At 36.9% G+C, this 25,222-nt stretch overlaps 1 long non-coding RNA gene across 2 annotated transcripts; it reads right to left on the bottom strand.

Annotated features, from left to right (window-relative positions):
* Nucleotides 1-25,222, bottom strand: LOC136246454 (uncharacterized). 2 transcript variants are annotated; one of them, XR_010696428.1, is made up of 6 exons: nt 25,100-25,222; nt 24,988-25,044; nt 24,874-24,935; nt 21,660-21,730; nt 10,728-10,795; nt 1-223 (listed from the first exon to the last, which is right to left on the bottom strand). It is a non-coding gene; the product is annotated as an uncharacterized lncRNA (long non-coding RNA). The 2 variants fall into 2 exon arrangements; XR_010696429.1 differs by lacking the exon at nt 10,728-10,795 and having other exon boundaries at nt 5-223.

Raw genomic sequence — 25,222 nt, 5'->3', positions numbered from 1 at the left:
TTCAATAATAACTTGTTATTGTCAATGATTAAATACATGTAGTAGTTTTGTTTGGACATCATGTCTTGTTATTTTATTGTGATTATTAAGTAAATAGTGAGGCTACAACTACTCACCCCAGTAGTTGGTCTCTTCTTCTTCTCAGTCATCACAATGTTGTCACTTCACCAGTTAGTATAACAGTTACTCCATAAATTGTGTGGGGTCTAAGAGATCACCTGACCTACAGGATATTAAACTATGTAGTACAATGATCACACACAACACAGTACAATAGTACAATGGTGAACACACAGAAAGTGAAATATCTTATAACAAACTATGTGAATCAAGGACATCATTGAAAAAGAAAACATCCATTATAAGATCTTGATACCAACAGGTCTGGTCAATACAATTTAACAGAAAAAACAACTTCTTTATTGTAGTACAACTTCTTTATTAATAAACCAAACCTTCATAGTCACCCTTAAAGAGGTTCCAGTGTTTACAATGAAACTATACAATATGGACTTTTGGTTGTGAAGGTATCTTTATTATCCTAAGCAGTTGGGACCTTAACTAAGTATCTGGATTATGTACATAGGTGTCCTCAAGTGACGATGTTAACAGGTTCCAGTGCAATGTAAATACCTTTGGCCAATCAAGGTTTCCTCATGTTCCAGGTCAGTTTATGCACCAGGGGCTAATCCAGGAGCTGGCAAGGGGAAAGGCACAAAAAAAATTAAGGTTCACAGGCACTTAGCATGCACAAAGGTGCTGAGTGACAGTTTGTCAGGTAAATGTGTAGTAAAAAGAGGTGATATGTCTGCTTTTTAAGCTAAAAAAGTATTTTATTCTTGAGTAATAAACTGATATTGCGTATCAAAGTGATATAGCTATAATAATTCCTAAAAGGAAGTGTAAGGAGAGGAGGCATTTGCCCCAAATGCCCCATTCTGAATATGCTATTGTGTACTAAGGTATACTTCGAGACCTTCTAGCATCCTCAAGTGCTAGACTTCAGTGTATACTAGTCCCAATTTGTCTCAAAGTCTCTGTATCCCTGCCTTCAAAGATCCACATGTTTACTGTGATACACTGGTGATATGCGGTGTTTACTTTAGGCATAGATATTATATAGTACATACCCGGGATTGCGTACCGACTTTGTTAACACTTATCAATACATCACTCCTCTTTGTGCTTCAATATATGGTATTCTGTTATTAATTGTAAATGTTTCCCATAAAACTGGCCACATCCTGGTAGGCACCGGCCGATTATGCCGGCATAATTTATAGCATAATAGGTGACCAAAAGCATCAAGCATAATGCCAGCATAATAGGGACGATGTTTGAAAAATTAATTAAATGCGCAATACGCGTGCCTGAAAGAAAGCAAATATTCACTGCCAATAGTATTATTAGTGCATTCCATGTTTAAAAACATGTAATATAACTTATTAAACCGTTTCTTTGTTGGTTATTCACACTTTGCAGAAATAAGATCGAGATACTCTAATAGAGCAGTCACTTACTCTAATAGAGCAGTCAGGAAAGGCTGATATACTCTAATGAAACAATCAGTTCTAGAGCATAATCTTGATTTTGAAAGCATAATTTTGAGCATAATAGGCTTAATTTTTGGGCAATGCTCAAAAGCATAATAGGTAAAATTTTGGGCATAATAGGCCGGTGCCTACCTACTGGTGATTTTAGTAATATGAAGATTTAACCTCTTCAACATCTATTAGACAGTAAAAGGATGCACTAGAACACCTCTCAATAGACTGAATTACCAGGAAAATGCTTGAAATACAGCATAAGCATCGTGAAAGTGATATTGCAAACCTCAAACTTGCTACCATATTTCATCTAAATAATAACAACTCAAAAAACCAGACTACAATCGTCATGCCTAACTTAAACCATTTGTCTGTGCCCACTCAACCAACAGCATCATAGTAAGTGACATATTTAGCCATTTAACAAGAGCTGAGATCCCCAAACACCTTCCAACAACACGAAGCGGATATCACTGTTTTAACACTAAGCTTGTGCCGCTTTTCTGGCTTTAACACTTAGCCGATCAGGATCTGTCCTCTAGCCATTGGAACTGTAGAGGACAGCAGATATGATGCTGTTGAGCTCCAGTACTATGCTGACTAGTACAACACTTGCACGGTACACTATAAAGGAAAAGTGTTAATGAGTGCAATGTGGATCATTCCTTTGAAAACGGGCGGTACGCAATCCCGGGTATGTAGTATACAATATCTATGCTTTAGAGGAATTAACAAGTTTTTCATCACAAAAATGTGCCACAATTTGCAAAAGAAAGTTGTGTTGGTGTACCAGATGAGTATTCTCATAATTACCTAGTCAAATTAACCAATACGAGCGAGGCTCAATAGATCACTTTACCTGCAAGTAAAAGCAAAGCCATATAGTTATCTAGCTAGCAATGTTATAGTATTGCTTTTCATGTCATGGTATCACAGAACATTTTCTACGAAGCTAATCTAATAAATTCATAAATTCCTGATATTCTAAAACTTGGGATGAAGTACCTTGAGAATTAACATCTATATAGTAATATATCTTCAGGTGTTGTGACCTTCTTGTTTTAGTTACTACATTTTTATCTACTTTTTCCTTCCACTTGTATTTAATTCAAGGCTCTCTATAATTTTAGAGAGACCTTCACAAAAATTATGAACTACTTTTTTAGCTTATATAAAACACTTATTAGTTGAACTTTAAAGTCCTCTTATATACAGTTACTTGTCAGAAGTAATTGTGGGTTTTAATTTCACTACACTATACGTCACTTACTCTACTGTACATCACTACAACACTTATAAGACATCAAGTAATGTTGTGGTGGATGATTTTGGATGGATATCTCTAAATATTAATGTTTTATGCTATGGAAATGCTATAGACTGGTTGCCCTTCTGGGATTCCTTCAAGGCCGCCGAACATGAAAACCCAGTATTTCCATGGTTGATAAAATAATTCAATTACCTCTCCTCTCTTCTAGGTGGACTAACTAGCAAGGTGGTGCAAGGACTAACACTGACTGAAACAAATTACAATGCTACAGTGACTGTGTTGCAAGAAAGGTTTGGTGACCAACAAGCGATTATATCCACTAATATGAATGAGTTATTGAAGCTTAAAGACAGCACTGTGGATCGCTTTTCCTCCTTAAGAAACCTCAATGATTGTGTCACAAATCATGGTAGAGTATTACATAATAGTTATACGGGAATTATGTGGACTCTATGAAATTTGTAAACCTGAAGGCCTGGGCTGTAGTGCACAAGCGAAGCGAGGGCGCTACTAAATAAGGGCCTGTGGGTTTATAACTTTCATAGACTCCACATTGTGCCTGTGTAACTGCTTTAGACCTATTTCACATTACACTCAGATTACTTACCTCGTCCACGGCTGTTTCTGCTATAGACTCGGCAAAAGTGGCTGGTTTTCTTGCAATAATACTAACACCATGGCAACTATGCATGCTCACTTCAAGTTGGAAGTGAACACTGGAGAAGCCACACATATTCTCAACATCATCTCACAAAATTAATGCCCCTCGGCATCCCTTAAATCCCATAGCCAGTTCTTTATATGGCAGCAGTGAATTGCCGAAGTGTGTGTATTGTGGAGGTGATCACTACCGCTCCATGTGTACTACCATCCCGGGAGTGAAGGGCTGTTGTGATTTCCTACTCAAAGCAGGACGTTGCTTTACACCGTCTGAAACATTGTAATCAATCAAGAAGTGTAAACACTGTGGAAGGAAACATCATTAGTCAATTTGCAACAGGACTACTAGTGACAAGACACTGCCACCATCTGATCCAACCACTTCCTCTGAAACTACTGCAAATTATAGCATTATAGCAATTATTGGAATTATAGCATAGCACTAAACAGTAAGAAGAACAAAATCGATTTATACAGCAGCTATACTAACAATAAACTACCAGCACTTACATTTTACAGCCATAGTTTCCAGTCTACAACATTGCCATTTGGCCTAAATTGTTCACCAACGATTAGCAAATCAGCCATGGTATAGTGTTAGCCCTGTAGTTACTTACTTATGTGTATGGGTATGAAGGTAGTTTGGTTGAAGAAATAGTTTGCTTACGTTTACCGCATCATAAACAAACGCACATGTCATGCATACCGCTGCGGCTACAAAAACAAAACAAAGATTTTCAAACTCTCCATGAGCAAGAAAAAAGATGGTATATAGTTTCAATCAATTTAAGTCTCTATACCTTGAGTAATGGTCTGATAAACTCTTGTGTATTGTTTCTATGTAGTATACAATATTTCACAAATTTATTTATTTATCTAATTTTCTCAATACGCATGCTTATGCGAACAAATTGGGTTTTTGCTGAGACGGTCACATACACATTATAACTAACATCAGTGAGAGAGTAATAGCAGTAGAAAATAACAGTGTAGTAAACTAGTTAATACTCCAATGACATTGATCACTTCAATGAAATTGATTAAGCGAAATACAACAATTACTAACCTAACTTATAACATCTAACTTATTTAGATTACAACTTGTTATTGTACCTTGAGTTGACAGCTGCTTGTAAACAAGAAATGTATTGTTAATTGCTAGAAATAAAATAAATTAAGCCCTCTGTACCTCTCTATGCGACTGGACCTCAGCATGGCTGTTGCTACCCAGTTAAACACCCATGCATTTTGCTAATGTAAAAGGAACATACTATATTTCAAACTACTCATTGTTATTGTTATTGTTGTTGTTGTTGTTCCTTGACAGTTGCTTGTAAACAAGAAATGTAATGTTGATTAGTACAAACAAGGACATTACAACTCCCTCTAATTCAGTACAGCTGTTACTAGCCATTTAAATGCTCATTCATTGCCAATGTTACAGGCGCAAAATTATCGTGTTTCATAGTGTGGTCTCTATTGGACATGAGTGAGGCACTAGAGGATTTAGAGACCACATTTTCAGCCAATCAAATTTCAGTATCAAACTTGTTTTATTCTTCACAAAAACAACTTAACTGTGAAAAAGGTGCAGCCACCAAAAAGCCAGCAAGAAAAAAAGATGTGAAATCCAAGGTGGCGGCCAAGAAATGGCTGTGATGGTAGGTTAATGGCAAAAATTTTAATAACGACAATTCAGGTGAATTTGGTATCAAATCCTAATGAAACTTACAGAAGGCAACACAAATTCACCTGAAATGCTGTTATTAATATTTGTGATCGATATTGTTTTACCTACCATCACAGCCATTTCTTGGCTGCCACCTTGGATTTCACATCTTTTTTCAAGCTGGCTTTTTGGGGTTACACCCTTTGTCACAGCTTGGCTGATTTTGTAAAAATAAAATTAATTCTGATGAACTTTGAGACATTGTGAAACTAAAATGACTACAGTTTCATATCCCTAGCTGCCAGATATTCTATGCTCTTTGGGTCGCCCCCTTCCTCACCCCTAACATCAACTAATTCCACCACCACTGACATGTTATAAGATGTCTTGCCTTAACTACTGCTTTATACCAATCAAATTGATTTTTTCTGTACTTGTAATGTTTACATCCAAGGCTCTCTATTATTAGAGAGACCTTCACAAAAATTATGAACACCTTACGTCAGCTATTTTCCGAATACACATTGATAAAACAGTAGTGTCCACTTATATACGGCTGCTTGTCAGAAGTAATTGTGGGTTTTAATTTCACTACACTATACATCATTTAGTTTACTATACATCATTTAGTTTACTATACATCATTTAGTTTACTATACATCATTTAGTTTACTATACATCATTTAGTTTACTATACATCATTTAGTTTACTCTACATCACTACAACACTTATAAGACATCAAGTACTGTTGTGGTGGATGATTTTGGTAGGATATCTCTAAATATAAACTTTCCATAATGTTGTATCTACCGTTTGGTTGTCTTCATCACATAAAAATTATCATTCATCTGACTGCACTGTATCTATGTCATATGTACTTACCATGTTCATGCCTCAGATCAAAGGAATTCCAGAGGATACATTTTTGCCATGAACAAGCAATTTTGAGTTACTATTAACATTTAAGTGGCTATATAATACAAGTTACAGAATGCAAATATTCTATTCCCAGTATTGAGACATGACATGCTGTATAACAGGGTGTAGTTATTGCCCACATGCCCTTAGGCCAGTCACATTCTCCATGTGTACCTCTTCACAGGGATGTGACTAAATGTGACCAGATTCGCAAAAACACAGCACAATCACAAATAATTTTTGAATTTCTGTTTAATAAATATTTATAATCTATTTAGGAAAGTGCATGTTCTGGCAAAGTTTCAGCCTCATATGCCAATAACTTTTGGAATTACAGCCCTACAAAGTAGCAGTAACAAATAGATCAATTTATACACCAAGTACAGGGAAGGACACTTGCTAAAAACAATTGTAGAATGTAGTGTTGGGCGATTAATTGATTATTCAATTAATCTAAATTATTGTCACAAATCGATTTTACATCTTGTCATGCAGCAAACATCAATTTTTTTAATTTGTGCAGCTGGGGCGCCAACAACTAATTTTGTCTACAAGGGGTTTTCAAATTGTTTCAATTAATGCGCGTTGTGTTGTGTCTGTGTGGCAGGTGTAATGGCTGGTAGTCAGCATGTGGCAGGTGTAAAGGTCAGGAACAAGGGAGCATGGCAGCTGAAATAACAGCAGTAAATTTGTGGCAGGTGAACTGGCCAGTAGTGAAAACGAGCGTGACGGAGACAGTGCTACCAGGTCTGAATAATGCTGTTATTTTAAAGCCAGAGAACACTACATTACCTGTCTGGTATTAATTTGGTTTAGTTCCTAGTAGTGGCAGTATGCCCAAGGATCTACAGAAGCCTGAGAATGTTTATTTAGTGTTTCAGGAAACATTGTTACCAATAAACGATCCTTTGCTAAACTCTGAAAAGGTCAACATGCTAGCCTTTTAGCTACTTATTTACCATGCTACAACTATCACTTACACAATGTTACAAATATCGAGATTAAATCGAAAATCTAGATTATTTGGCTTCAAATATCTAGATTACTGAAAATGCAATATCGCCCAACACTAGTAGAATGACATGAAGTTAGAGTTTACACAATCGTGTTCACCATGAGTAGTGGAATTGATGACCAGATAGTTGTTGCCTTGTATTACTTTTCTTCACTACATTCAAAGGCAAAATTGACAAAGAAAACTTGATTGCATACTACAACTATATTGTTTTGACTGCATGACATGATGTAAACAAGCTCACATAACTTCTGTATCCTTGAGACTATTGCAACAAAACAATGGTTTTCAAGTATCTCTAGATGATATTCAAGTTTATTGTGTTATTAGCTACGTATGATCAAAGCATCCAAAAATTTAAGGATTTAATAGGCATTTGTCAAATTCATCAATTGTATTCAATTCTTTATAGTGTTTGCATGATTGTGTCAGGTTTTAGCAGATCTGGTCACAAATGTACACACCAGAGTACACTGAGATATGAACCACTTTATCATGGGCGTTCAAAGGTACCTCTTGGGGTTTAACTCATATATTCACTGGGCAATATCTATTGCATAATATCATGGGAATGAGGGTTGCTCATGGCTTTGATGCCCAAACAGTTGAAAGATACAAAACACTTTGACTCATTTTATTGAGTGACACAGAGTTTTTATTAGCTTACACATTAGGCAAGGCTCAGTGTAGTTGCTAAGTTTACAGTAACTAAACTACATTCTATCTGCAAAACAATTGTTCAATGCATATGTCTACCCACTGTATGGGGGGCACGTCAACCACTGATCAGACCAGAATATGACAACTAAAGGAGTAGCTTATTGTTTTAATAAATTCTATTGTGAGTTAAAACACTCTTTTACACCTTAAAAATAATCCCACAATTGAAAGTTCATGGAATGCATTGAAACATAATGACAAAGGAGTAACATTCTGAGAGCTATTTACCCATGCAATTGAAATCAGAATTGATCATCAGATGGTAGTGTATAAACAAATGGTGTGCGTGTTCTGTAGTTCTTTCACCTATCAAGTGAGTGTGATGTATATCACATGTACCACTTTCACACCTCAGATCAAAGGAGCCGCCTGGGCTACATTTCGTATGCAGCCAAGCTAACCACGGTACATACGAAATGTAGCTGGGCTACAACTGGGCAGTGATTATATAGACGTTGAGGCCGAAATCGATCATGGGGATTGATTAATACTTATGTGATTAGGATACACGACTTCGATTTCGCCATGAAAACCACTCATGACAGAGAGCATTTTTTTTATCCTCACCAACCTACAAGTTGAAAAACGTAGGGCTAAGGTGAGAACTAGTGCTATAGCTTATTCACCAATTGTTCCCGCACGTTTTTGAATACTGACACATCCCCATCACAAAGTTGCCACTCTGCACGAAGCAACCACTCTACAAGCTAGCTCACTTATCTAGGCCTTTAGTGAACTCCACACTTTTCCATTAATGATTCAAAAGCACTGATTAAAACATTAAACTCACGTAACTGCAATTCTCTGTGATATCTCTAGGATATGTCCGCTGCATACGAAATGTAGCCCAGGCGGCTCCTTTGATCTGAGGTGTGAAAGTGGTACGTGTGATATACATCACTCAGGGTGCACTCACCTGATAGGTGAAAGAACTACAGAACACGCACACCATTTGTTTATACACTACCATCTGATGATCAATTGATATCTCTAGGACAGAACGTACTATGTAGCTGCTGACCCATAACTAAAAATGGTACGTATGAATATATATATTATAATACAGCCAGTGGCTGCACTTTTATTGGCTTGGGTGATTGATCGCCCTGTACAGGCTATCCGCCTGATAAGTGTTATATATTAGTTGTAACAGGGGGTATTTGGGTTTTTCCTGATATGGATCTCCTCTGCCCAAGAGCCACAGGCCCTCGGGCAGTCGGCCATACATATCAGGCAAGGCCCTCAGGCCCGTGTTACAACTATTAGTTATACCTAGAGTTGGGCGATTTATCGGTATAAGCGAGAATACAGCTGCTTCTTGTTGCAACTACAACACTTATACATGTTAACCACACCATAAGTTATTGTACTTGTATATCAGTATTTCAGCCTCCTTGTGCTTGCAAACAAGACTAAGTGCTACTACTCGAAGCAACACACTAATTATTAGAATACACACGAGGCACGTGTACGCAGCACTACTGTGATTGTGGGATAAAACGTCTGGCCTCACATTAGTAAGCCTCACTAAATTATCTGCCAGCTATACATGGGATCTATGCCTCCTTCAAGATTTATACACATTCCATGACATCTGCATGAGTTAGGCTGCTTTATCCATACTCCTTGTGGCTGTGGTAGTAAATTTACCTGTTTCACCCATGCAAATATAATATGTGACCCAGTCTGGGATAACCAGGCTTATCGCCTATGTAGAAGTATCGAGAAATGCCGGTTTTAAGTATTTAGTGTGTTGTAGTTCGCCTATGGTTGAGAAGCTATGTGTACCAAAATTTCACATGTTTTACACCAATTCCTTACCTTCCAGAGTATCCACTGTGCAAGTAGCCAACAACTAAGTTTCCCGACATTTTAAAGCTGAGGCTGACTGTATCAGGCAAGCTGCAAATTGGGTGGGAGGCTGGGCCCTGGAAGGCAGGCAAGATGGTGTTCAAAAATTGAAACGGAAGGTGTAGGGAAGGAGTTTTGAACCATTGAGGTCTCAAAACTGGCTAAAATGAAAGGAAATTCACATCAGATGTATTTAATCAACACCACAGAGCTGTACAGCCACATAAAGTCATCCCCAGGTTGACCAGAGCTCCCACACCGCATGTACGGATCGTCGCTGGGCTTGGGAAAAGCAGCCAGCAAAACCAGACCACTCAAGTCTAGTTGATTTTTACTGTGGAATTAGATAGTTTATTTATGTAGCTTCATGTCCTGGGTGAAAAATCGAATCTGCTGACATGGGAAATAAGACCGGTTTTCTCAGACTGGATCACAAATGTTTTTGAGTGTACTTGCTATAGTTCATTTTGTAGCCAGGTACTTGACAAGGACACAAACCACCATTTGAACTTGCCACACCACCCACAAAAGATGTTGATTAAAATCATCCTTGAGTAGTTTGAGTAATGCTGAGTGTCAAATCCTGTAGACTGATAGTCTAGCTATCCATTGGTGGGATTAGTTTGATTTTGTCTGATACATGAATTGGATCTGCTTTGTAAAATCTGGTCACATATGATCAGTATTCCATTATAACTTTGTTTGGGAAGAGTATATAGCTAGTTATCTAAATCTCAGTATGTTCAGGAGTTCCTAGTTCACCACAATATGATAACTCACTCCCTATGTAGCACAATATGTGAACATCCATCATATTTAGTAAAATCAAAATGAAATAAAGAAATACTACAATTACAGTAATGGTACATGATGTACAGTAAACACCACAATAGTTATCCCAACCCTGGGGGGGGGGGGGGGGACCACAACTGATAAACTTTCACAACTCTGTAAAGTTGTGTGTGTTCAGTTGATATAATCATAAACACATCCAAAATAATGTACTAATAATTATAGATAACAACAACTACACCAAACAGTCACAAAACAATCAAATACTCTAATAGAACAATCACCTTGATATTCTAATATCATATTATCAAGACACACTGTAGACTGTCACACAGCCAAGAAAGCCAGCATGCTACACGAAGAAAATAGCTATTTCATGCATGCATATAGCTGCATGGTCCAATCACACTATATTTGCATTATAACGTATGAACATGTAGCTGTCCGCCAGTTAAGACAGGCCACATGGAAAATTTGATTAAATTCGTAATTTGCAAGATATGGACATTCAAAGTTTCCAATTATTTTGTTCATATTCCTTTTTTCTTCTTATGCTGTATGGATGCTAAAAGGCTTTAAATTCTTTTCACACACTTTGCAAATATTGCTATAAAACGTAAGAGTGTACTTCAATTTCCTCGATTCATGGCACAAACGAAGAACAAATAAAGGTACACCAAGTTTGCTGTGAATCTGATAAATATCCAAGGAGTGATGAGCATTTATTCACACAAAAATATCAAACTTTTGTTACTGCTACAGGTTAAACTGAGTATGGGAGTAACTTGAGAATAATTGTATGTACAGCTGTACATAGGCTGATCACCATAGCAGTGCCTTTTGGTAGTTTGAATAGCTTTACAGCTACAGCCACAAAGTTATAAAGCAAACACCAAACAAGTACAAAATCATGGGATCAAATAGAGCAGTCACTGCAGGGTAAAAAAGGTGTACAAAAATGTTGAAATATTTAACCAGACTTCAAACCAGATACCTCCATATGCAATATCTACATTCTTAACCACTAAACCACTGCTATCTTGGCTGATTATCTAGTTTAATTTCTGCTTTACCATTAAAAATTCTGCTTATAAACAAATATTTGTTTTTCATATAGGTTACCTTCTTGTTTAAGTTGTTTTAGATACCAACTTTTCCTTTTATAATCCTTAAACTTCTAAACTGCTTTTTTTACTGGTAACGATAACATTCAAGGCTCTCTATTGCTAAAAATACCTTCAAAAACATCATGTAGTTTTTTTACCAAATAAACTAATCAGCATTGATTTAACTTTTGTTCCCTAATATATACAGCTACTTGTCAGAAGTAATTGTGGGTTTTAATTTCACTACACTATACATCACTTAGTTTACTGTACATCACTACAACACTTATAAGACATCAAGTAATGTTGTGGTGGATGATTTTGGGTGGATATCTCTAAATATGAACTTCCATAATGTTGTGTCTACTGTTTGGCTGTCTTCACATAAAATATTACCAAAAACTGTTGTGTGGCTACGTATATGGTAACTATTACTTACAAAGCTGTTATTAACTAACTACAGTACATAAGCTACACAAACACCAGTTAACTACCATGATAGAAATAATGGTCAGATATTAGAAAAATGTAGTGAATGTCAGAATATGTTCTATTCGGTGGACATACAGGTAGTATATACACAATAAGTAATGTCCACACTATCGAGGTGTTCTCAATATTATAGTGACATTCATACCGACACACAGACACATCAGTTTTGACAAAATTTCAGAGGGGTGGTATATTTAGTGGAATGGCGGAAACAGCGTAATTGGTGGAAACAGCAGAATCATAATTTACAGATTATGGACAGTCTTAGTATACCCACTACCAGTTAGCTATTCACTGTTACATACCACGGTTGAGGCTCGTGGTCTTTGTAGCGACGATTTCTGTCTTCTTGCAGCTTACCATCATCTGTGGCAATCAAATCTTAGACTGTAGTCTTATCTTGAGCCTCATTTAATAATTTAATGATTTATTAATCATCACCTTCCAATTAACACACTATATTTAAAGCACATATTACTAGAAGTGCCTTATAGCTAGGTACCAAACATGTGATAAGAGCATTCTAGAATGTTCTTTAACTTATGTATTACCACATTTTGAATTGCAGAACAATTGGTAATGAATATTAAAGCTTACTCTTGGGTAACCATACTCCATTTTCTTGGGGTGGCATTTACAGATTTTCAATTATAAGAGCCCCCCTTGAAGGCACTTCTAGTGCTTCAAAATACGGAGTGTGAGGGTTGACACATGAGTACAATCTAAGAATTGATTGCCACAGACTGCCATTTCCGCCGATTCCGCCGTTTCCGCCATTCTACTAAATACATGTATAATATCCCAAATTTCAGGGAACCAAGCATTTACTTACAGACATTTTGTGTTCCACTGTAGATATGTTTGTGTTCCAACCATACACTGACTACTGGTAAAAAATTCACTCAGATAAAATTTACATGTATCAATATTTTATGGTGATTCAACTATGTACATGTGAGAAGAGTTCATAAAATAATGAGAGAATTATACAGTATAGTAACACTGTTTACTAGGTATCAATGGAGCACTGAATTTTCTGGCCAAACCTTTCACCAAAAACCTGCTCTAGAATACTATCCTGGTGCCATGACAGTATTGCTTAGGTATAAGCGAGGTGTATGCCAACTGTAAATAGTCTGTTTCAAATACTTTTGACTAATAAAAGTTCAAATGCAATAAAATTAATTCTGATGAACTTTGAGACATTGTGAAAGCTAAAATGGCTACAGTTCCAGACCCCCTGCTAACAGTTATTCTATATTCTGGTCAACCCCCTCCCCCCCTCCCCCACATCAACTATTTCCTCTGCCAAAGGTTTTCCGGTGTAGGCAACATTCATATTTTAACTACTGCTTTATATCTACAGTGGAATCTCGACTAGGACACTGGGTCAATGACAAATCCTAGAATGGTTCATGTGACTTAATGTAAAATGAATTTAAATGGCATTGGAACAAAAGCACTAAATGTTAACACTGCAAGAAAAGCTGCTGATTGTTAAGTTTGTTGAAAAAGGCAGTTCCTATCAAAGTGTGGCAGCTCGTTTCAAGATACGTAGGGAAGTCTACTTTGTCAAATGCGTAGAAGGTGCAAGAACATGTGTATCAGTTTAGGTCACTGCCATTCTAAAAGCGCACAGAAACTATACATTATTCAAAGATCAAACTATGAACACGTAGACAAAGTGCTGCACTTGTGGTTCTTACAACAAAGAGCAGTTGGAAAGCGTCAGCAAAGGCACAAATGGTCTATTCACAGTTTCATCCCAACGACAACAAATTCAAGGCCAGCAAAGGGTATCTCCAAAGGTTTAAAGATTGATGTGGTATTAGAAAACTGATATTTCAAGGAGAAAGTCTGCTAGAACTGAAGAGGTGCAGCCATTTAAGGATTATTTCAATGAGTATAAATCAGATAATGGATTAGCTGAGGATATGGTGGATCAAACAGGGATAAACTGGAAATTGCTTCAAAGCTCAAACTTGGCTCCTCAAAAAAATATTTTAAGTAGCAAAAGACTGTTTAACTGTGCTTGTCTGTGCAAATACTACAGGCAAACGTAAAATCCCTCTAGCACTCATTCAGATACAGTATATTTTAAGCCAAGATGCTTAAAGTATACAGATTTTGATACCTACTTTACCTGTCAATTACTCACAATGAAATGCATAGATGGACTGCAGAGCAGTGATTTGCTGATAAATTATGCACTACCGTGAAACGTTACTTAGTCTGCCAAAAAAGCTTTACTCTTTGTAGACAATGCAGCCTGTCACACAGATTGTTCTCTAGCAACTGCTGACAACAATATTGTAGTCAAACTTCTTCCATCAAATACCACTAGTATTCTTCAACTGATGGACCAAGGTGTGTGTGAGCAGCTGAAACACTGCTATTGGCAATTGACGCTGGAGAAGATGTTATTGTCAGATTTATTAGAGACTCCGTACTACTTAGACAATGTCCAGAGTATCACATTTACTTTATTGCAGAGACATGGGATAAGATTCCCCAATTAACCTTGCTCAATTAAGGTATGGAATAAAGTGCACTCAGATAGACCCTACTCCAATGAGACTCCAGTAGTTCCACTGAAATGATGAGTGTCCACCAGCTCAGAAACCACAAATTCCTGCGGCTGTTTTATCGGAGTAGGAGGCATCAGATGTAAATGATCCAGGGTATTAGCAGCTAACTGATGAGCTCACTGTTCAATATGTCAGTGGCAAAGTAGTCCAGAGGAAGAAGAGGAGGGTCCAGATGACAATCAAGAACAAAGGATATCACATTTAGCAGCTTCTAAAGCATTTCAGGTTTGTATCGATTGGCTCCACCAGCTATCTGAAGGTGATCAAAGTCAAATTCTACTTCTGCAAAGACCACAATAAACTGCCCATTATAAATATTCTAAAACTCAAATAACTGACTTTAGGAATTAAGTGAACAGTATACTTTATGAATATTAAACAATAATACTTTATTACAAGCAATTATTGCATTCAAAAATCCTATTTATTGAGAATATCCAAAGATACAGACTATGCTTGCTCCCACGGCCTCTTAATAAACTAGGTCCATTCGATTTTCCTGTAAAGTTTACATTCAAAGCTCTCTTATTAGAGAGCCCTTCACAAAATTATGAAGAAGAATAAAGGTGATCACTGTTTATCAAACTTAGGGTCCTCTTATATTATATAGTTACAGAAGTAATTGTGGGTTTTAATTTCACTACACTATACATCATTAAGTTTACTCTACATCACTACAACACTTATAAGACATCAAGTAATGTTGTGATGGATGATTTTTCTAAATAGAGTTTAGGAAACAAGTACACAGAAAAATTTGGAATTTTCAACTAGAGTAGGGACCATAGCACATTGATAAAAAGTGCTGAAACAAGCTGGAGTATTGCACAATATTAAAACAATAAGAAGTGTTATATCCCCACTGTGCTCAAGATACCATATTGGAAATGCACAGTAGGGATATAACACTTCTTATTGTTTTACTGTGATTTAATGTCGTGCACTACTCCAGCTTGTTTCAGTACTTTCTATCGATGTGCTATGGTCCCTACTCTAGTTGAAAATTCCAATTTTTTCTGTGAACTAGTTTGTTAACTTTTTTGTAAATAGCTAATATTATAATCGGTGAACCCACACATACCACATATGAACTGGCACCTTGCCCCCAACTATATCAATTATCGTCTGAAAAGTGAAGTATCCATTACGCTTCGTTGTCAGCTATGTTCACCTCGTTAAACAGCAATTCGGATCTAGAACTGTTCAAAAAGGACATCTGCAAACAAACAGCCACTATGATAAATATGGACGATTTCCATTGTGAAGGCAAGCCATCATGTGCTATCCCCAAATTGACATTTTTCACTGTTAGCAAAGATGAATGGGACACAAAGGAGGACAGTAGTAAGTCCATGAAGAATGGATTATACGTACTGCAGTATGCCAAAAGGCACCTCTCAGGCCAAAACGACATTAAACAGTGAAAAAATCAAGCCCATAGCCTTAAGCGTTATCGAGTAATGCTTGTCTGAAGGCATCAGTCAGTCAGTCAGTCAGTCAGTCAGTCAGTCAGTCAGTCAGTCAGTCAGTCAGTCAGTCAGTCAGTCAGTCAGTCAGTCAGTCAGTCAGTCAGTCAGTCAGTCAGTCAGTCAGTCAGTCAGTCAGTCAGTCAGTCAGTCAGTCAGTCAGTCAGTCAGTCAGTCAGTCAGTCAGTCAGTCAGTCAGTCAGTCAGTCAGTCAGTCAGTCAGTCAGTCAGTCAGTCAGTCAGTCAGTCAGTCAGTCAGTCAGTCAGTCAGTCAGTCAGTCAGTCAGTCAGTCAGTCAGTCAGTCAGTCAGTCAGTCAGTCAGTCAGTCAGTCAGTCAGTCAGTCAGTCAGTCAGTCAGTCAGTCAGTCAGTCAGTCAGTCAGTCAAGCCATCAATCAGCAGAAAATTCTATTAAATAATTAAAATTCCATAGCAACTTGTTGAAAGCATTTTGGGTCAATCCGAAAGCTTGGTTTTACCTAACCAAAACTGCCTCATCGTCATCAGAGAAAATTGAGGCTGGTTTTTGGGATATGTTATTTTGTGGACCATGTCTACTCCTTTGTGGTCCCTACTATACAGTACTATCGTAAAAAAAAAAAAATTAATAAAAGCTTAATTATAAGAGCTTCAGACAGAATATGAGTACTTATCAGCTATTATTACTATTAGTAATCTCCAGTATTTTCTCTATACCAGTGGATTATCCATGCTGCATGAGTGTGGTTATGCTATTTGAACTGCCAATAGCGACATTCAATGGCCAACTACTTGTCCCTCAGTTGAGTCCTGGTTTAAATCGCAACATTAAGTCTGTGACTATGTTATAGAGTGGCTAGATATCATATTGTACAAGTGAGAGTATATTTAATGTATTGGTAGCTATGGTATATAACGTACAGGTATGTGATAATGAAAACTTTATTGCCATAATGTATCTCATTATCACGATTATCACAATACTTGACTACACACATAAATACTAATTAGACACTGTAATGTCTCATAAATAAATTATCACAGTGTCACTTATTACGCAGTAGTGCTTGCTTTATAGCTACCTTTATATCTGGAAACCAGTATCATGACAACATCATGACAAAAAAATTAAAAGCATTCATTAGAATTATACCTGGAATTGTAAAACTCTTATCATTTCAGGTTGGCCACATTTAGTTTACAAAAGTATCCTATTATCACGATGATGCAATAATATTTTTTTTGGGCAATAACAATAATGACTTTTCACAATAATTGATTATTCATGATTATCGCACAGCACTAGTAGCACAGGGATGGATAAAACCCGGACAGGACTGGACCAAATTTCAACTCGCAAAGTAAGCTGATTCACACAATAAACTAACAATATACACTACTCACTTTGTAGCAACTCTGCCAAGAATGCTACCACAAAGGGGCTAGTCTTAATGGAATCTGCACAAAACAATATCAGCTCTTTTAAACAATGTAACTACACTACATTGCTTTAAAATACATTTCATTACACAGTCGCTACTAAAACAAGTGTTCTTCCTGCTATTCTTGCATAATATAATGAACTCCCTAACACAATCAACTGCTCGAATTTATTAGAATCGTGTAGCTAGTACTATAATTGTATTGACACGCTGAAGGTAGTACTGCGGTTCACTTTGGAATAAACTACAGTGATGGAATGACTAAGAAAGAGAAAGGTTAGCTACGCATAATTACCTTTTAATTCAAAAGACTACCATTAGCTTGTCTATACTACACGATTCTTCTAAATTTGAGCAGTCGATCGTATCAGGGAGTTCATTATATGGAAGAATAGCAGGAAGAACATTTGGTTTTGTAGCGACTGTGTAGTGAAATGTATTGAAAAGCAATGCAGCATAGTTACATTGTATAAAAGAGTTGATATTGTTTCATGAGGATTCCATTAAAGGCTAGCCCCTTCGTGATAGCATTCTTGGCAGAGTTGCTACAAGGCGAGTAGTATATATTGTTAGTTTATCGTGTGAATCAGCCTACTTTGAGAGTTGAAATTTGGTCCAGTCTGGTCTGAGTTCTATCCATCCCAGTGTAGTTAGTACCTGAGGATGACTACAGGGAACGCTGACAACCTAACTACCAATGTCATATACTTTATAACATGTATGAATTGTAATATGCAATTAATAGACTACATACACAACTTACAGAAAATAATATTTACACTCTTAAGCCTATATGAGATTAGTGCTTAGGAAGTTTAATTTCTCTCCGATGGGGTAGTGTCAACTTTCTAAACAATTATACTAAAACTGTTTGCAAGAACGACCTTCAGGTTAATTAGTCCAATTGTATTTAATTAGGTCACCACATTGTTATGTGTATAATATGATGTGTATGATAGGTCATAGTTGTGAAATATGACAAATTGTGTGGCATTTGTGGTCAATTTGTTTACTCTTTCAACAGTCCTTTATTAGAGCTGAGCGATAGTTGTGATCTATAGATTGTTTTGATAGTGAGTAACAATCACCATTATGATCATATTATCGTGATAAATTATGCATATCTGTGATAAGTCAAAAAAAAGCAAACATGTTAGTATTAAAACAATGGTAAGAAAAAATTAAGAATTTTCCATATGAGTAGGGACTGCAGCAATAAAAAGCACTGAAACAAACTGCTGAGACAAAACACAACATTTTAATCTGTACTTTAACCATACATCATAGCATGTTAAAGTAGGGATTAAAATGAAATCATTCAGTTGTGATGAATGATTGCATTTTAATCCCTACTTTAACCATATATAGCAGGTTAAAGTAGGGATTAAAATGCAATCATTCAGTTGTGTTTTGTCTCAGCGGCTTGTTTCAGTGTTTTTTATTGCTGCAGTCCCTACTCATATGGAAAATTCCTAAGTTTTTCTTACACTTGTTTGTGTACTTTTTTTTGTAAACTTTATTGAATAACTGTATTAAGTAATTCATGAATAACCTGCAATTCCTGAAATACGTTCCTAAAGATGTGTATTTTTAACAAACAGTTTTAAACAACACATTATCCACAGAAGTATCTTTTCAACTGTTTTATAGTGTGTCTACAATATTATCCACTAATTCTCTCAACAAAGCCTCAGGGCTGCTCTTACTTTTAGTTCGCGTAAGTACGGGTCACGCCCACTTTCTAGACAATGAAATACACAAGCCTATGAGGCTTAGGTGTTTTTCAGTTGTAGTATGCCTGAAAAGTGCTCTGGGAAAGCTACCCATAAAGTCTGTATAGAGGCACTATATACACCCGGTTTTTAATAAACTCGGAAAAGAAACCACCTTCGAGGCAAAGTAAACACTCTAATCCTCACGCGTGTAGTTTCTCAACCGGCAATGTTGAACAGGCAGCAGCATATCCCAAGGTGTATCCCAACATTAAAATCACGTGCTCGCTACAATTATGCTACACGTTTATTCCAATACGTTGGGGCGCTGTGGTGTGTGTGCTTTGATGGAAGCCGTACCCATGAGAGATTGCCACGATAAAGAAGGATCAAAGATAAAACAGTAAGACAGTAGCGCATATATCACAGGTATTTAATATTGTGAGAAGTTTTTTTTGCCACAAAATTCGAAGCATTTCCACCAAAGAAGCAAGGCTGTAGCTGTAGCCAGTTTTCCGCTACGCTTTACTGACGCATCAGTGAGGCAGGCAGTGAGGCAGTAGAAAATTCACAATAATAATTTTTTAAATCAAATTTCATAGCACCTTGTCGGAAACATTTCGGGTCGTTCTGAAGACACATTTGGACTTGTTTATACCTGACCAATACTCCGTCTGTGAAGTAGCCGTGAAGGATTTCTGAAGATGATTTTCAGTAGATTTTTCTTCATGGACCACGCCCACACCTTCATTGTCACTATTATACAGTACTGTTGTACTGTATGATTAAGGTAACTGTGAAAGTTTAGAGCATGCACTCATAACAAAGATAACAACTACAATACATAAAGATTTTTACCAATGGAGTGTTAGAAAAGCAGATACATGCTGTGCAATTGAATTATTCATGTGAGGTTGAGTGTCTTTGATAACTAGTAGTAATTATATCGTGATATTATCGTGTTATTGTGATGTAAAAGTCACTATCAATTGTGAACAGTGATATTTGTACTATCGCTCCGCTCTATACTGTATAAGGATCAAACAGATAATATAACACAGTTAAAAACAAATACAGCACACCACCAGCAACTTTGAAGTTTGCTGCAAGGTGTACAATAAGGAAATAAAAATATATCAAATCTTTCTAATTTGTTTTTGTACACTTTACATTCAAGGCTCTCTATTACTTCAGGTGTAGGTGATCTCACCTTTTGCAGGATGAACTTATAATGTTTACATTCAAGGCTCCCTATTATTAGGGAGACCTTCACAAAAATTATGATCTACCAAATAAACAGAATTAGGATGCCTCTGTGGATCAAACTTGAGTGTCCTCTTATATACAGCTACTTATCAGAAGTAATTGTGGGTTTTAATTTCACTACACTAACATCACTTTATGTACTGTACATCACTACAACACTTATAAGACATCAAGTAATGTTGTGGTGGATGACTTTGGGTAGATATCTCTAAATATAATTTTCCATAATGTTGTATCTATCGTTTGATTGTCTTCGTCAAATAAAAATTATCCAGCTGAGCTATACCTATTGTTAAAACAATAGTTCATAACACTGTACTTAATATTATCAACTCTTGGTTAAACTTATTAGCTTTAACATCTTTGCAGCCATTTCTTGGCTACCATCTTTGATTTCACTCCCTTTTTCACCAGGCTACACCAGTTTTTCACAGTTTGGTTGTTTTAAGTATGGATTTCACCTCTTTTTATATCCAAAATAAGCCTTTGGATTTAAAGAGGCAATGCGTAGTGAATTGTTTATACATGAAGCCATTCAAGTTTATGATGTAATCATAAACAAACCACTTAATTGTTAAGGAGCACATGTGCCATTAAAGTTGAGGTCTTTGACCTTGTACAATGATTGTAAACCAGGTGAGCTTAGAATGGCTCCTGGGCTATCTAACATTGTAACAAAGGTGATACATTATAGTAGGAGGCATGACTATTTTGTTCAAGACGAAGTGCTTTGTTATGTTGCTGTTACTGGTTGGATACATGAACACAAGTTGTTGTGTAGTGTGCTAGCTATGTAATTCCCTGGTTCAAACACTGGTAAGTGCTTTATTTTGTGTACCTTTTTACCACACAGTGACTGCTCTATTAGAGAGTATCTCAATCACATGATTTTACACTTATTTGGTTTATGCTTTAACTTTTTACCCAGTAGCTGTGATAGTAGTTTGTTGTTTTTTTTTAAACGTAATAACTCCTTGGATATTCATCAGATTCACAGCAAACTTGGTACATGAATCCACCTCTATAAGTTCTTCATTTGTGCCAACAGAATTATATGTTGACATTTTATGGCAGTTCTTGCAAAGCGTGTGAAAATAAATCAAAGTTCCCATAGCTCTCGCATGGCATAAAAGAAAAAAAATTTATAAAACAGTCTATCACTCACTCCTCCATTATTGTCCTGATAGTGATCACATGATCACCACATGTAGCTTGTCTCAACTTCCTCCTTTCATCCTAACATAAACAATTATTAATATCAAAGACACATATCCAATAGTTACAGGTACTTATACATACACAACAATCATCACTTATATCACAACAATAAACACAAGACCAATGTAGAACAAGGAAACGTTTACTGCTATATACTCCACTCTAGATTATGCCCAAATTCTATTAGTTTTAATATTGTAGTCTGGGAGGTACTGTAATTGGTTTATTGTACGAAAGTAGTGGTTGCAAAGAGTGGAGATCAGTGGCGGCGGAAGAGGGGGGGCTACAGAGGCTAAAGCCCCCTAACTTTCAAAAAACAGAGGAGCCAGGGCTCCCCCACCCTCCTCCCACCAAATGTGTTTTGTGACGTCATAAGACATATCACATGATCAAGACCATATACACTTGTCCAGATTCAATCACATAGCACTTATTTTTCAAAAATTTTATGGGGGGAGGGGGGGCATTCCCCCAGGCTCCCCTCGAGGGGGAGCACGCTCAATCTGGACAAGTGTATACGGTCTTGATCATGTGATATGTCTTATGTCGTCATAAAACACATTTGGTGGGAGGAGGGGGGGGGGGAGAGCCCTGGCTCCCCTGTTTTTTGAAAGTTGGGGGGCTTTAGCCTCTGTAGCCCCCCCTCTTCCGCCGCCACTGATCTCCACTCTTTGCAACCACTACTTTCGTACAATAAACCAATTACAGCACCTCCCAGACTGCAATATTAAAACTAATAGAATTCGGGCATAATCTAGAGTGGAGTATATAGCAGTAAACTTTGCCTTGTTCTACATTGGTCATGCTCTGCATGCTCTGAGTGTGCTTTGCGCACTGTGCATGTATACCCAGAATAGCTATACTCTCACCCCCCCCCCCAACTTTCATGCCTTCCTTCACCACTGGGCATGATGCCATGCAAGCCAGAAGGTAAGTACGTATCCGCTATTAATACTATTAGTAAGCTCCAGAATTTTCTCCATGCCAGTGGATTATCTTTACTGCATGAGTGTGGTGATGCTAGTTGAATGTCCAGCAACATTCAATTTTCAAATGCTTGTCCCTCAGTTTATTCCTGGCTTTAATCCCAAGCAGTACAGAATGATGCAATCAATCAATTGCAAATTGACGTGTCTGCAATCATGCACACTGTAGGTAAACACCAACTAATGGCTTAAAGGACGTTTTCCATGCATTGTCTATCACTTTATAAGGTGCTTTAAGCTGGGCTACAACTACAGTAGCTGCAATGGATTAAAAGTGGGTGTAGCACACAAAGATCGATTATGAAGAGACAGACATCACTCACACAAGATGAATAAGCAGCTGCAATAAAAGTAACAACTATAATTGTAATTCGTTTATAGGTGAGCACATTATGAAGCTTCAAAGGATACTTTTATAAATTGAAGTTTACTTAACCTTTGAACCCAGGAAACATTCAAAGCTTCATGCCAGCCCTAATGACATGTAATAAATTGTTAAAAGGCTTCAAAACATTGGTGAAAGGAATATGGTAAATTGTTTGGCATTTGTGGTCGATTTGTTCCCTGTTTCAACATGCTATGAATGAAAGTAACTTTTTCTTTGTACTGTTCACATACTGTATAGCCTAAATGTTTTGAGTGGAAAATTTTCTGCTGATTTTGTGGTTTTCAGGGTTACCAACAAACACTTTATCGTTGAAATACTTAGACCTCCATATGGTCTAAGTAATAGTTACTATAGAGATCAACCTACCACAAGGATCTTCATGATTTTAAAACTCGAGGCGAAGCCAAGGTTTTTAAAGCCACAAAGATCTGAGTGGGTGGTCTCTGACTGACTTAGACAATGGTGTGGGTGTGTTTATACTAGTACATAGATCGATTGATTGTGGGCTTAGTAAAACATCATCATGTCATCTTATCTTGCACTTCAATTGTGAGATCTGCAATGCTACTCAGCACATCTGTGATCATTAGTGAGGTGTGGTGACTCCCTAAGGAGGTCTCATTTTAGAGGAAGTCTAAGGGATTTTAAAGACCTCATTATATCCTAAAGATCAAAGGGTTTATGTATACCCATTTTTTAATACATTTTGGGAGTGTTTGCAACTCCACTAAAATTTTATTTTTAGCAACATTGCTCAACCCCAAAAACATTGTCCCTCAAAATATTTAGGTGATATGGTACAAGGTTCTCTATTATTGGAGAAACCTTCACAAAAATTATGATAAACAGATGATCACATTAAAATTCCTAATTTGTCTTTGTACTTGTATCCAAGGCTCTCTATTATTAGAGAGGCCTTCACAAAAATTATGAAGAAACAGTTCACAAATGGAATACATATTGGCATTGATCAAACTTTTGTGTTCTCTTATATAGAACTACTTGTCAGAAGTAATTGTGGGTTTTAATTTCCCTACACAATATTACATTCGTGTTGAGCTGAATCCTCAAAAACGATTAATGATTATGATTACTACATTGTATGGGCCTCCTGTATTGCTCGATACATACCGCTTCTCAATCCACTAAAAATCTATTAAAAGCGCTTCATTCAAATGTAAGACACTCCAGTTATGACACTATAAAGTTTTGCATTACATTTTCAATGGGGAAGCCTCTATCATGGCCCCTTGATGTTCATGTTTACTCATGTTTACACATGTTTGTGGCAAAGTCAGATATCACACACCCGCCCTCAACACGCATGATTTCACCATCCATTATGTAAGAAGCTGTAATACACGTTTACAAGAAAAATAAAAACAGTTTTTGTGTGTGTGTAAAACAGAGTTGCATAAGTAGAAGAGCTGGGGCCACTGTTGTACTGTATTTAGAAGATAAGTGGCCTACTTATATTCAGGGAAAAAACATCTTCAGCCTCAAAAGAGAAAAAACCAAATTATAACAGCTCAAAATCCGTTATGTAGCATTGGTGTTCCTGCAAATGAGCCAAACAACATGTATTTTACTTCACATTCACACAGATGCCTATCGTCTTCTGTTCCCATTTAGTCAATTTGTCATTTTAATCCTTTTCTCATCACTTTGCCACACATGTAAACGGCTTTTACAGCCAGCATTTTGTTTTTGAAGTTACATTCCCAAAAAACTTTAAAAGTTTCAACAAATGAAATAATACTGTTTGTATGAATTTGGACTGATAGTACCTGTAGTGACTTCCAAACACTCCTGCACTGATTTAATATACAAGGGATGGTATGTTCAACTTCTGCTAGCACAATAAAGCAATGATATATTTTTATTAAAGTGCACACACTTACACTTCATCTGTATTTTCATGTACTTCACAGAGTTTAATCCCAGCTACCTGATGACTCCTGGGGAACAGCGTCAAGTTGTAAGATCGATGCTGCAAATGTCAAATGATCTCACATCAGAAGAAGTAAGCCCAGAAGAAGACTTGGACCCGTTGCTGCTAGTGGAAGATTCATTAATACCAACATCGCCATCTTCACTATCACTGCCGATTTGGATGAGGAATTGCTCTAGAAGTTC

The sequence above is a fragment of the Dysidea avara genome, chromosome 2 (assembly GCF_963678975.1).
Source record: "Dysidea avara chromosome 2, odDysAvar1.4, whole genome shotgun sequence".
NCBI classification, from domain to species: domain Eukaryota; kingdom Metazoa; phylum Porifera; class Demospongiae; order Dictyoceratida; family Dysideidae; genus Dysidea; species Dysidea avara.
Note: the sequence above shows the minus strand (reverse complement) of the source record. Positions and strands in the feature narration are given on the sequence as shown.